Below are 12,559 nucleotides of genomic sequence, written 5' to 3'. Positions count from 1 at the left end.
GTTATATGTGTCCAGGAATTAATCAATTCTTCTGGGTTTCTAGCTTGTGTCCATAGTGGTGTTCACAGTAGTTTCTGAGGGTTTTTTTTTTTTTTCCCTGTGGGGTCAGTGTTAACATCCCCTTTGTCATTTTTGATTGCATTTATTTCAGATCTTCTGTTTTCTTTATTAGTATAGCTAGTGGTCTATCTGTCTTAATAATTTTTTTCAGAAAACAAACTCCAGGATTTGCTGATCTTTTGTATGGTTTTCACTTCTCAATTTCCTTCAGTTCAGCCTTGATTTTGGTTACTTCTTGTCTTCTGCTAGCTTTGGGGTTGGTTTGCTCTTGTTTTTCTAATTCCTGTAGTTGTGATGTTAGGGTGGTAATTTGAGATCTTTCTAACTTTTTGATGTGGGGGTTTAGTGTTATAAACTTCCCTCTTAACACTGCCTTAGCTGTAGGACTGGGCAAAAATTTCATGACAAAGACAAAAACAAAACTTGACAAATGGGACCTAATTAAACTAAGAGACTTCTGCACAGCGAAAGAAACTGTCAACAGAGTAAACAGTCTACCAAATGGGAGAAAATATTTGCAAATTATGCATACGACAAACGTCTAATATCCAGAATCTATAAGGAATTTAAACAAATTCACAAGCAAAACATAAACAACCCCATTAAAAACTGGGCAAATCACATGAACAGACACTCTTCAGAAGAAGACATACACGTGGTCAATAAGCATATGCAATGATGCTCAACATCAGTAAGCATTAGATAAATGCAAACCAAAACCACAGTGAGATATCATCTCACATCAGTCAAAATGGCTATTACTGAAAAGTCAGAAAATAGCAGATGCTGGTGCAGTTACAGAGAAAATGGAACGCTTATACACTGCTGGTAGGAATGTAAGTTAGTTCAGCCCTTGTGGAAAGCAGTTTGGCAATTTTTGAAAGAACTTAAAACAGAATTACTGTTTGATCCGGTTATCCCATTACTAAGTATATACCCAAAGAAATATAAAACGTTCTACCTTAAAGACACATGCATGCATGTGTTCACTGCAGCGCTATCCACAATAGCAAAGACATGGGTCAACTTAAATGCCCATACTTGATAGACTGGATAAAGAAAATACGGTACACATACACCATGGAACACTATGCAGCCATAAAAAATGAACAAGATCATGTTCTTTGCAGGAATGTGGATGGAGCTTGAAGTCATTATCCTAAGTGAACTAACACTGAAAAAGAAAACTGACTACTGCATGTCCTCACTTGTATGTGGGAGCTAAATATTGAGTACATATGCATGCAGAGAAGGGAGCAAGAGACATCAAGGCCTACCTAGTGGTGGAGGGTGGGAGGAGAATGAGGACTGAAAAACTGCCTTATCAGTTACTGGGTTTATTACCTGGGTGATGAAATAATCTTTACCTCAAACCCCTGCGACATGCAACTTACCTGTGTAACAAACCTGCACATGTACCCCTGAACCTAAAATTAAAGTTAAAGATAAAAAATAAAAAAAGAAAATACTCCTTGAGAGTGATATGGGCAGTAGGGAAAAAATGTGGGTTCATTATTGAAAAGCAGTAATTTATGCATCAGGAGACCCCAATTGTTTTGATCTTGTATCTAAGTTATGTTTATCTCAGTGAATTCTTGGCCTAATGACCTTTCTATTCCTCTATTAACATGTTTAGTAAGGATTATAGTATTGGTCGACCTTTCCAGTGGGAAGAAAGTGGAATGCATAGGTGAATTTGCCTTAGATGAGCAGCTTATTAATTTACAGTAAAAGATACATCACAAGCAATTCTAGGACATTTTCATTGCTGTCACTCATAGGTTATTTAAAAGGTGCTAAAAAACATTAAAAAATGAAGCAAACTTGTATTAAAATCTGAATTAGTTCAGGTGACCTTCAGAAATCAATCACTTTAAATCACATTTCTACCTTCCTGTGACAAAAAAATCTGCATATAATGGGAAAATTTAATCACTAATAACAGATATTTTTAGCTATATAAATCAGTTCAAAGAGCAATAATTGAGCATTGCTGTGTACCAGGCATATTGAAGGTAATCAAAATAAAGAAAACTTGGTGTCTGATCTTAGGCATTATTATTTAAGTAAAGAAGCTGGATAAATCTTACTTCAAGGAGAGGATTCTAGGAAAGCCTTTTTTTTTTTTTTTTTTTTTTTTTCAAATAAATGGTGTATGACTGGCTTTCTGGCTGCCAGAGAGGAGGATAGTAAATGGAGATTTTGCTCACTGTTCCTATGATAGGTTAGTTGGGTTTGAGTGGGCTAACATATACCTCCAAAATACTGGGGAGCACATTCTGATCAGTCCAATAGTTAGCAACATTACACAGAGAGGTCCTTCAGCTTGATGTGATAATTTTATCTTTTTCAAACCATTGTCAGCTTCTCTCTGGGGCCAACATAGCCTGGCGACAGGAAATAGCACACTAAATCCTGCCGCTGTGACCGAACGTGGAGCTAGAGAAATGCTTTGTAGGAAACCCAGATGCAAAGTTGTTTGCTTTCATAATTTCTATAGGAAGAAGTCGACTGATCAGCTGAAACTACCCAATTTGCTTAATCTTTTGAATTTTATTCTTCTTATGCTTTCGATAACTACATTAAACAACCTTAAACATCTCTAACCACCTGAGTATGAAAATGAGAAGGGGCTGGGTGTGGTGGCTAACGCCTATAATCCCAGCACTTTGGGAGGCCTAGGCAGGTGGGTCTCCTAAGGTCAGGAGTTCGAGACCAGCCTAGCCAACATGGTGAAACCTCATCTCTACGAAAAGTACAAAAATTAGATGGGCATGGTGGCAGGTGCCTGTAATCCCAGCTTCTCGGGAGGCTGAGGCAGGAGAATTCCTTGAACCTGGGAGGTGGAGGTTGTGGTGAGCCAAGATTGCACCACTGCACTCCAGCCTGGGCACCAGAGTGATACTCCGTTTCAAAAAAAAAAAAAAAAGGAAAGAAAATGAGAAGGATGGGAACTTTGTCATATCCCTCTTTATCTCCAGTGCTTGGCAAAGTGCCTGGCCCACAGCAGTGCTCAGTAAATGTATGATAAAAGTATGAAAGAAAGAATAAATGAATGAATGAATGAATGAAGCCTGATTTGATCTAAGCCCCTCTAAATTCCATATATAAATAAGATTAGCTTTTTTTACCCCCTTCAGCAGAAAAGACCAATGACTACAATCACTAATTGAAGTTCTCTTTGTTTGCCAACTTTTTAATTAATTGAAATTAGTATGACTCCTTGTCCTCTCAGTATCTTGAACAATTGCTGGCATATCATAGTGCTAATTGCTTGCATAAATGAATGAATGCTCTGGTGAGAGTAGATACTTTCATCATTTCCATTCCCTATACTCTAAATCCTGACTTATTATTTATATTTAAGTCCCTTATTTTCTATGAAGGCTCACCTCATCTCATTCTTTAACACAGTGGTTCTCCTTCCCTCGGACCTTGGTGTAAACTATCCTTTTTACGTTTTTTATTGGCATCTAGAAATGACAGTGATTTACCTTTTCTGCTTCTGGGAATTTATGATTAAGGCAAATTTTAAAATACTGGACAACTCTTTTGAAAGATGTTTATTGCATTGTTATTTTTAAGAGTGAGGCTGCTATACGTTGCTTCAATTGCTTAAGAGTACAAAGTTAGATAAAATCTTTTAACTTCACATCGAATGCATCTGAGCTGCTATCCTGCTTTCTCTCCCCAGAGTTCCTCTTCCAAGTTGAGGACAAGGTGTCCAGGCATATTCATTGAGCCCATAAAATTTGTTATTATAACTTCATGGAAAAAGATCTGTGAAATCTATTCACTTCATCAAAAGACTTGTCCTCTGTAGCTGTTAGTGTTGTCACCATGATATGGAGTTACTTCTGAAAATATGAAGTTCAAAATTAAGGTCTTGACCATTGCTGGAATCACCATGGTAAACAAGGAACCCACCTGTTACCAACTTGGCAATTGTTTCTTTGTGTGCAGGGACAGAAGATACTTTTCCTTCCCAGGTGACATTATTGTATGCTTGCTTCATACCAAAATATACATGGGCTCCCGAATGTTACAATTGTTAGTGACTAGTTCATTCAGTGCATGCACCTGGCTCTTTTTCCCAAGGCACACCATAGTGGCTGCCTACTGTGGGGCTTCAGCCTCAGCCAAATGTTGCATAAATAGCTCTTTCTTACAACATTCTAGAGCTTGAGGTTGGTCCAAAGTTTACATATTTTTTCAAATGAGTTTTCTCTTAGGGGCGCCTGTTTCTTTCCCATGATCTGGCTTCACATAGATTCTGATAGAGTTAAGCATCCTAAGGAAAAGGCTCTTCTTCTTTTAGAAATTTCCTTGACTGTACATAACTTTTTAGGGCAGCTGGCTTTGTGGGAGAGGAGCGTTGCTTAATTCCATCAACTACCTGTATTTTAGGTCCTAGACACTTATATATTAAAAAAAAATCTGCAATAATCTTAGAGAGATGTATGCTGCTTTATGTTGTAAACTGAAGCATCATTCATTTTACCCTCTCCAAACCAAGGTTCTTTCCAAGGTAGCTGATATCTTTACCAGGAAACTACTAACAACTTTTACACAGTATTTTCCTCACTTAAATGTTACAGGTAGCCTCACTGGGGACACTGCTACACTAGTATACAAAATGGAAACAATTGAAAGGTCCAAAAATAGGATCTTAAGCATGTAAAGTGGTTGGTACACTTATTCAGTTTGATATTATGCAGCCATTAAAATTAAGGTTATGAAGACTTTATAATGATATTAAAAATGCTATGAGTTACTAAGTGGTAGAAGCAGAGGTTAAGTCACAAATCTGTGTATATTTCACTATCTATTCCAAGCTACATAGTGTAACCACTTTGACATATTTTTAATTTTTGGAAGTCCATTACTGGAAAGTCCTGGATTGATCAAGTGCACACACAAAATCTAGAGAATGACACAATACAGTTCCTGGCTTTTCACCTCAAATCACTTTTAGGTCCATTATGAGTCCATTTGGATGGAGATCAAGAAGTCTTCTCTGTCTTGGGCTGCTCTGTTTTCCTGTTCCCTTAATGTCCCATTATCTTTACTCTTTGGCTATTCAGGGGTAAACTTCTTGTTCCTCTTGCCTCACTGAAGTGCCGTTTAGTTTGCCATTTTTCTAAAAGCTGGTGTGTTTGTGTGTGTGTGTGTGTGTGTGTGTTTATCTCAAAGACACATCTCAGTCCTGCCTTATGGACAAGCATCCATAAGACAAACACACTTTTAAATACCAAGATAATCAACTACTTAGAATGTCATTGTTCTCTTTGTTTTGCTTCTATTTTGCTAATGTGGCTGGGGTCTTTATGGACACTTGCATTTCTACAAAAACTAATGAGATAAGAAGGAAGCCCCATCTTCCCATATTTAGTAGGGGTGGGATCAGAAGGGAATCTTACCACAATATTTATAGTACTTTTATTAGATAGCAAATTGCATTTCATTTTTCCATTTTTCCCTAATTTCCAAAGTGTATTTATGTTTTATATTACTTTTACATCAAAGAAAAACATGCAATAGGAAATTATGGAAACTTAGAGAATGAAAAAACTTTTTTTTTTATTGATAAGGAAGTTGAATTCCAGGTCAATTAAATGAGGTATCCAAGGTAAGTGTTGATGACAAACCTAAATTCTTAAAACAGCTCCACCATTTTCTGGCTTTATTACATAAAGAACTCTTTTTTCCTTTCTGCACCTCAGTTTTCTCATTTACCAAATGAGGCTAATTGGTTAGGTTGTGGTTTCTGTGTGGTTTACCCATGATATAGCACATATAAAGTGTTTAGCACCAATTCTGTCACATAATGGGTAATGGATACATTCTATTTCCCTTCCCTCCTGGCTGTATTAATTCCTGGTGCAGAGCCTTACCAGCATACCAGCAAGAATCCCCTCTTGAGTCACTGTAATTACTCTGCTTTATTAAACTTATATACAATGTCTTCTCTTATGGGCTAAATTGTATCCACCCAAAATTTATATATTCAAGCCCTAACCCCCAGTACCTCAGAATGTGACATTGGAGGTAAGGCCTTTAAAAGGTAATGAGGGGCCTGGCATTGTGGCTCATGCCTGTAATCCCTGTACTTTGGGAGGCCGAGGTGGGTGGATCTCTTGAAGTAAGAGTTCGAGACCAGCCTTGCCAACATGGTGAAGTCCTGTCTCTACTAAAAATATGAAATTAGCCTGGCATGGTGGTGCACGTCTGTAGTCCCAGCTACTCGGGAGGCTGAGGCACAAGAATCCCTTGAACTGGGGAGGCAGAGGTTGCAGTGAACCGAGATTGTGCCACTGTGATCCAGAGTGAGATTCCATCTCAAAAATAAAATAAAATAAAATAAAATAAAATAAAATAAAATAAAATAAATAAAATATTAAAAAATAAAATAAAGGGTTATTAGGTTAAAATGAAGGCATTAGGGTGGGCACTAATACATTCTGACTGGTGCCCTTATAAAAAGAGAAAATTTGGTCACATGGAGATATACCAGGTAGTATGCACAGAGCAGAGACCATAGGAGAATATGGTGAGAAGGGGTCCAAAGAGAGATTCCTCAGGAGAAACTAGACCTACTGACACCCTTATCTTGGACTTCCAGCCTTCAGAGCTGAAAAATAAAGTTTTGGTGTTTAAGCCACCCAGTTCATGGTATTTTTGTAATGGCAGCCCAGGCAAACTAATACACCTTTCATTTTTAAATAAAAGTTATACTGCTTAAAGGAAAATACTGCATTATATTCATTTGTAATGATAGCAAATGATCAATAATTTCCTGAAAAAAACTGTGATTTTTATTAAGTGTGGAAACTTTGTTTTATATTTCTTTGAGTTCTCCCATGGAGACCTAGCTATTGAGGTTATTGGCAACTATAATGTGACAATGAGGATTATTAGTAATCTTTCTTTTTCCTTTTGCAAAAAGTGAGTAGAGTTGTGCTTTTTATGAAGTCATAGGAGTAAATTCATTTAGAGCTGAAAAGATTATTCCTTATTGCTTGTACAGACATAGGTAGAGAGAATTAAATCTGTAAATGTAATTTCTAAAATTAAGATTAATGACCAGGGATGTATGATTCCCTCACATGCTGATGACCTCATGTTGTCTGAGACTAAATGCTGGGGCTTCTCAATATCTTTGTATTAATGACTATGATTGAGTTATTTTAAATGTAGTCAGGATACAAGATTAACTTGTCTGTGTTGGAAGTTTGCCTTGTATTTTCAGAGGATCAAAAATAGGCAATCATAGAAAGACAAAGTCAAAGGATTTTTTTACTGAGTTTTTAAAATTGCATTTGATTCTCATTTTTTGAATTGTGGGAAATGTGGGAAAAACTGAGTTATCTTAATTAATTTATGGAAGGGACATCAAGAGATGAAAAAATTTTGCAACGTTTTCAACATTTGCCAAGCCTAAAGCTCAAAGGCAAAGTTAGCATAAATGAGAAATGCTCTGAACAGTAGGTTATCAAGTTTATTACTGAGGAAAATGCAGAAAATAGTGCTTAAATAAGTGAGAGGGCTACTTCTTTCTGAGCGGAAATGTTGTTTGTATATCCTTTCAGCAATGCAGGTACATATACATGCATATATACGAGGAATATTTTTCTAATGTCTCATTATCATAACTTGCTGAATAACCTTTGAATGTTAATTAAAACCTCAGAGTCTCATTCACACATCTATAAATAAAAGATTAAATAATCTTCAACATACCCTCTAACTCTAGTATTTTATAGTTTTATTGTATCTGGGGTTATGAATAAAAGAGGGCAGCAGATGCAATGTCACTTAGGGAGGCTACTTGTCACACAGATTCTGCTGGCCCCTTAATGACAATCTCTGCAGAAGGCGCAGTGACTAACTTATGAGTTTTAACACCAAACTTATCCTTCAAATGGTGGGAGTTCTATTTCCTGCTGAATCTTCAGGACTAGAAGAGTACTTGCAACACAGAAGACATCCAATACATTTGTTGGATAAAGGAACAGATTAATATTTCCAGTGCTTTTTGGATTGTTATGATCTATTATGGTGTAATTTCCCATATTTTTAAGGGTCATGTTTACATATGTCTAGTCAATTATATTTCACTAGAGAGCTAGAGAATTAGAGAAACATGATCACGAGTTGCTGTTAAACTAAACTGAATGATCTGAAACATCAGCAACATTTTAAAGAATCTTTTGTGGTGTTCCTCTCATACAGAAAACCAGAAAACTTTGTCTTGTCTTTTGATTTCTTCCTTCATATCTTCTGTTTTCTTCTCTTATTTTTACCCAACTCTACTGTCACTGGGGAAAATATGTATTCTCTGAATGTAAACTCTATGAAGGCAGAGGCACTGGTTGTCTTTTGAATACACCTAGGACATGGCCTAGCAATAATGATACTAAAAGATATTTGTTTAATGAATGAATGGTAACATTTATAACCACAGAAAGATAAAATAATGTCTGGCTCACTTTTTACTAGTAATGGGGAAGGGCCTGGAAGGAAGGGAGTGATGTATGTATGTATATTTAAGAGAGATATACTATAATTTCCATTTTTTTTTTCAAAAAACAAGAACCCTGTGTGTCTCATTATTTTCTTGGTTGAGTTATAGTGAGAATGCTTATGAGAAAAAAAGGCCAAAATTTAAAATCCTCAAATTTCTAGCTATTCTTTTAAAAAGCTTCGTTGATTTCAAAAGAGTATATTGTACATTTTAGCCATATGGGAAATAAGAATTGAAGACAACAGAATTATCCTTAGTATGAGTTGCCTCAGACGTGGTTCTTCTGGAGGGTAGCTTAGCAATGACCTTCCTCTCAGGTAATTATCACAACATTTCTGTGCATGTCTGAGTTTGGTGCACGCTTTCTGTAACTTAGGAGCCTGAGGTAGCTGAAAAGCTATGCAAGTACAATAATCAGAATGGGAACCAGCCTGGCATTCTGACTCAAGAGGGATAAAAAGGAAATCAGCTGCCTAATGAGGCTCTTTCTTTACCCCCTGCCCTTGTGAAAAATAGAGGCTACAGTATTTCATTACGAATCTGTGTGCTTCGTTTCTCACCTTACCTTGGTTTGGGAATCAAAGGACATTCTGTTAGGTCTCACCCTTGGAGCTCTCATCCTTACTCATGCCTTGAACTATTACCTCCATGCAGGTATCTTCCCAAATCTGTATTTCAAATCACATCTTCTTCAGCCCTTGTCATCACTATCCTGCATTCCAACTAAATAATTTTTGTTTTTATATATTGCCTGTTTTGACATATAGGTGCAGACTTTAAAAGAGTCAAAATTATATACAATATTTCATTTTTTCTCAAAAAGTAAATTATTAAACTTTATGAACTGAACTTTTATATTTTTCTTCTTAGCAGATGTGTTGCAAAAGATCGAGCATTTTTTTTTTTTTTTTTTTTTTTTTTAGAAGTAGGGAGTGTCAGAGCAACTTGCTGGCTTTCTTTTTTATCTCCTAAATAAAAGCACTGAGTAAGTGTGGCATGTACATCACTTTAATGTTGAGACTGCAGAGTCAAATTGAAGAGATTTATTCTCTCCTTGAATTCGACTCTGAAAATAACTTGTACTAACATCAGGAACTTTGCATCCTCATCTTCATAATCATATGATTCCTACAGTCAGATTTAAGACAGAGAGTTTATTGCAACTGAAAAAATTATTTTAAAATGTGAAAGAGTAGTTATTTACTAAGACTTTTCCATAATACACTTGAAGTTTGTATCCAAGAAGCATGTTTTTGATCAAGTATATCTAGGCACTATTTATATGTTTCAGAAATTCTTAAATATTTAGGTATATATGTCTCAGAAATTCTTAACTTTTATAAACTGCAACTTAGTCATTCTGGTTTTATATCAAGTCTTACTGAGATATTTCCTTTACCTGCCCAAATCCTAGATTTGAAATGAGTTTGAAATATATATATTTAATTTACACCCATCTACGTTATAAAAATATTTGAAAGGTATATGACGAATGGTGTTGAAACTTTACTTCTGCAGGGAACAATGTCCTTCTGGAAGGCCTTTCTCATTTACAAGGTGCTTTTCTCCACCATGGCTATCAATCCTTCCTTACCATGGTAGTAACAGTAGCAAAGGGAGGAGCTGAGTTTGTCTTTTTAGCCTTAGATAATCTAGATGTGCATTTCTTCTTCTACAGCTATAGAAAGGAGATCATGTCCATTGCCATTTCTATACTGTAAGCATTCAAGACTCTGGACTTATTTTTGCCTAATTACATGATTCCTCTCTACCTCAGTATGGTTGATTCTGTGTCCTATTTCCTTATGTAGTATGTCACACTGGCATCTCTCCATGAGGTATTTGCTTTTCATCTACATAAAATGAATCCCTTTGGCCATGGAGTTTCACCAGAAATTGACAACACTTGCCTATGGTTTAGCTGAACAACGTATATATTTTTATCATAAAAGATATCTTTTAAAAGTACTATATATTGAAATAGAAATCATTAAAATTTATTAAAAGAGATTTTAGAAGAGTTTCATGAAGATATTTGACAAGAATATTTGACAGTATACTTCAGGAGAGACCAAAGTAAAGAATTTCTCCACATTACTTTCTTGGGAACCTGAGGTTTTCTCTCCTGTGCTATATTTAGATGTGTGGCATGTCTAATTTTCTGCTTCCGTGCCTCACTGTTCTTCTAGTGCTTATCATAATCCAGCTAAAGTGTCAGGCCCAAGTGTGGAGAAAACATTCTGTCCTGAGTAAGCCAACTTGCAGCTGTATGAGGACCCTCTGTGTCAGTCACCGTCATCCTACCATTCACCCGTGCATTCCTGACATTGTAAACAGAAGTCGGTAAATGTTTTCTCAGTAAAGTAATTCTGAAAACTTAATTCGAAGTGTTGTATTAACTTAGCAAGACTTGAAGTGCCTGGAATGCTGGCCATGTAACCTGGTTGATCAGAGGGTACCAGCTGCCAGTTAAATTTAAATAAATGCAGTTCAGTTCAAGTCAGGCCAATTTGGTTCAATTAAACTCAATTCAATACACACCTATTGAGCACCTACATGGCCAAATACTGTGTTATGTTCTCAGTATATGGAGATGAATAAAATACATTTGATGTCTGCAATCTAACAAGCAGTGTAAGCAAACAAACAAAATAAATTGAATGTGGTTTAATAAGTAGAATAATAGAGTTATCTACACAATGCTGAAGTAACCAGTGTATGAAGTGATTAATTTTTTTAAGGGGGAAAAATGTCATGGTGGACCTCTATTAACTTCAGTAGGGATGACACCAGGTTCAAGAGGCTGAAGAAGAGACCCAGAGCCAGCAAATGGGACATAGAGTTGAAGTGAAATTACATACAAAGTGGTAACCAGTGATGGCAGGCTAGACAGAAGAACTGCATTGCATCCAGAAATGGTCCAGTGGCAGGGGCTGGGCAGGAGAACCACAGCTGCTTGCAAAAGGCATGCAGTTTATACAGCGTTTTCACTTAGCATCCTCCTCCTAACAACCTCCATTTAGCAACCTCCATTTAACCCAAAACAAAAGGCCTCACTCCCCTATACAGACTGTGTTCCATGGGATGGTTCAGGGGTTCAGCTGTTCCTCATAGATAAGGAATGGGTTTTGGGTTGGCCACTCCTGAACTCCTTAGCTAGGAACTCTGAACACACATTCAGGTGTATCTCTTTAGCCTCAGCTGCTTTTCTCTCTTTCATGACCTTTCAATTCTGCCTAATTATTAGCACTGATACAGTGCTATCTGACTAGTCAGCACATTTGCTGATAAAGGGGCATTTCTTACACATTTTTTTTTTTTTTTTTTTTTGCATTTCACTTCACAGCCCAAGATTTATTAACCAGGGTCTTTAGGGAGGAGTCTCATATGAAGACTTCAATGCTTTTATAAGGACATACTGTACTACATTTATAAAAAAAAGTACTATAAATAATATTACAAGAGGCAATACAGCTCAGGTGGCTGTAAAATAAGCTGAGTGCAGAGTCTGTATGATCTAAGGTATATGTCACTCCACCACACTCAGTATATCCTAGGGATTTTCTGCTTTTGTTTCATTCTCTTTATCCATCAATTCAGGGTCAGTTTCACAAAAGCTTAAAATCCTTCACTTTTCAGTAAAAGATACAAGAAAGGGCACCTCTGGCTGGCATGGGGAAGGACCCTTCCATTTTATTTGATGACATATGATTATTACTTTATTAAGGGATTGTTAGAAATGATGATATAGATGTCTGATTGATATCCTAGGAAGATTGGGAAATTAAAAATTGGACAGACATAGATTTAAAGCTCAGCTTGTTACTCAATAGCTGTGACTTTGGGTGATAAGATTACTTTCTGTGGGCCTGGCACAGTGGCTCACGCCTGTAATCCCAGCACTTTGGGAGGCCGAGGTGGGCGGATCACAAGGTCAGGAGATTGAGACCATCCTGGCGAACACGGTGAAACCCC

General features: G+C 36.7%; 1 long non-coding RNA gene across 1 annotated transcript in view; it reads left to right on the top strand.

The window, feature by feature from the left end:
* The window catches only part of LOC131382019 (uncharacterized), a 42,666-nt gene that overhangs the window by 26,572 nt on the left and 3,535 nt on the right, over nucleotides 1-12,559 (top strand). The gene's annotated exons all lie outside the window — the stretch shown is intronic.

This window comes from Hylobates moloch, unplaced genomic scaffold (genome assembly GCF_009828535.3).
Source record: "Hylobates moloch isolate HMO894 unplaced genomic scaffold, HMol_V3 SCAFFOLD_19, whole genome shotgun sequence".
NCBI lineage: Eukaryota > Metazoa > Chordata > Mammalia > Primates > Hylobatidae > Hylobates > Hylobates moloch.
Note: the sequence above shows the minus strand (reverse complement) of the source record. Positions and strands in the feature narration are given on the sequence as shown.